The sequence below is a fragment of the Cnephaeus nilssonii genome, assembly GCF_951640355.1.
Source record: "Cnephaeus nilssonii genome assembly, chromosome: 15".
NCBI classification, from domain to species: Eukaryota; Metazoa; Chordata; class Mammalia; order Chiroptera; family Vespertilionidae; genus Cnephaeus; species Cnephaeus nilssonii.
The window spans coordinates 37,053,869-37,056,705 of NC_137086.1; positions in this window are offsets into that span (position 1 = coordinate 37,053,869).

The window sequence follows — 2,837 nt, forward strand, 5'->3', positions numbered from 1 at the left end:
GAATTATTCCCCTTAGTAAATGGTAGCTGGGACAATGAATATTAATAATTCATAAACTTAATAGATGACCTTGATATCATAATGACTCTTTCATATCCCAAAACTATTGTGTCAGCAAATCCTAGTAGTTCTACCTTCAGATATGTCTAGACTAAACACTTCTCACCATTCACATTGTATCTACCCTGGTCCAACCCTTCTTTTCAGGAAGGGCCCCTAACTACATCTATTGGGCTATCCACTGCTCATTACGGAAAGCACCATTCACAGAAACTGCAGGGTGATTGATGACTCTTGGAGTTGTGTAGTACTTGCCTGAATTATTGCTAAAGTCTCCTAGCCTTTGTTCCCACCAGTCTACTCTCAACACAATAGTCAGCTTGAACCTGCTAAAATTTAAGTCAAATCATGTAATTTCTCTACTTAAAACTCACTCTCCAGTGGCTTTGCCTCATTCATAGTGAAAGATAAAGTCCTTGCGAGGCCCTATGTGATCTCATTCCAGTCTTACCTCTCTAACTTTATATTCTCCTATTCCCCCATTTCTCACTCAGCTTTAATTATATTGGGCTCCTCACTGTTCCTGGGACATGCCAGTCACGCCCCTGCATCACAGCATTTGTACTTACTCTTCCTTCTGCCTGGAATGCCTTCCCCCCCAGATATCCAAATGACTAACTCCCTCACCTCCTTCAGGTCATATTCAGATTTGACCTTCTCAGTGAGACATTCCATGACATCCATGTTTCTCATGGTAACATGCCCTATCTGCTTTCCACTTTTCTTTTCTCCTTAGCCTTTATTATCATCTAACCCCCATATGTTTTACTTAGTTATTATCTATCTTTCTCCCACAAGAATGCAAGTCCATGAGAGCAGAAAATTGTATCTTTTGTTTACCACTTTACCCCCTCCCCAATCCCTGGAACAATGCCTGGTGCATGTTGAGAGCTCAATAAATACTTGTTAAAATATTGACTGAAAGATAAAGACAAACTACTGCTTATAAACACAAAGCACTTTCTTCTAAACACTAAGCACCATGAGTATCCAGGTAGTCTAATGTCTTGAAAAGAACTTGTCATTGATATGTTATAGGGCTCAAGATTTTTGTAAGCTACTACTAATTTATTAGATTTGTGATAAAGATGATATTCTTGGCTTATTTTACAATTGAAGTATTTTAAGTAATAACTATATGAAATTATTTTTAAAACATACAATTCTATAATGAAGTAGAACTATAAGGACAAAATATTACACATTTATTAAGGAAATTTTTCATTTAAAATTTTTCTAGGAAAAGGAGAAATCTTATTTAAAATTATGGGCAATTTAGAAACCATACATTTCCAGAGAAACAGAAATCGTAGCTGGCCTCTCAAGGGATTTCCTCAGAGCCACTTCAACACCAACTGGGTACATGACTCAAAATCAGCCATCACTCAGAAAGAACCCCCTAAGCAGCAGGAAAACAAATTCTTCTACCACTATGTAATATGTTTAAATAGAAAAAAAATCAAACAGTGAGGAAATATTTTACAAGCAAAATAAACAGAGGCCAAAAGAAAACAAAACACTAAGTATCATGAAACCAGGACAATTTCAAAACATAATCCAAAGTAAAGGATTAATATAACAATGGATTGCAATTATAGAATGGACTTTCCTTGAATACCAAAATGCATTTGAAAGGCCATTTAATTCACATGCCACTGTCTGGTCATTTTGGTTCCCATTTCACCAGGAAGTGAAATTTATGTGTTTTCTCCCCTTATTTTCTTTACATCTACAAATTCCTGAGCATCAATGAAAACAAGTTCTCAATCAGAATCTGATTTCAATCTAGTAGTCCTATTTCCAAAAATCTAACTTTAAATTTAGGACAGCATTTTTTCCCTTCCATCATTTTATTTACTACCTTTTAAGGATCTACATCAAATAAAAATAATAAACTCAAAAGAACAAAAACACTGTAGAAATCAAAGACTTTTAAAACGGAACAGGCCTCAAGGAAATGGAGATCAAAAGGCTGAGACAGACAACCTTTTAGTGGTGACAACCTATTTCCAATCAGAGACCATGTTTAAGTTCTTCCAGTCCCATGCTCTTTGTCCCCACACTAGCCTGTGGGAATGCTACAGCAACAAAAAAGTAAAGAATTATGTTAAGTGGAATTACTTGTTATTTGAATTTAAAAATATATCAGATTCCCCCTCTCCTCCAAAGAAAAGGTAAGGCTTTCTCTAAAGTATGGAATATGAAGGTTCTCATTACTTATAAGAAAATAATATTGTAGGGAAGATTTTGCTTGGTAATAAGTATTTAATAATTTTGGAAATAATCTATGTAGATTAATTTATTATTTTAAGGACTCTTTAGTAGTTTACAAACTCAAGAGACAGTTCCCATATTTGGCTGCAAGGCAGTCTTTTAGAAAAATGTATGCTTTAGCCCTAGCCAGTTTGGTTCAGTGGATTGAGTGTCCACCTGCAGACTAAAGGGTCCCAGATCAAGGGCATGTACCTCAGTTGCAGGCTCCTCCAGGGCCCGGGCCGGGCCAAGCCCTGGTTGGGGGTGTGCATGAGGCAACCAATCAATGTGTTTCTCCCACATCGATATTTCTCTGTCTTTCCCTCTGTCTTCCACTCTCTGTAACAATCAATTGAAAAATATCCTTGGGTGAGGAGAAAGGAAGGGAGGGAGTGAGGGAGGGAAGGAGGGAGGGAAGGGAAGGAAGGAGTTATTAAAGGAATTTGTAAAAAATATAAAACAATGCTACTCTTCAAAAGAAAATGTATGGTTTATTTTAATGTATTCCTCCTTCATAAATACAC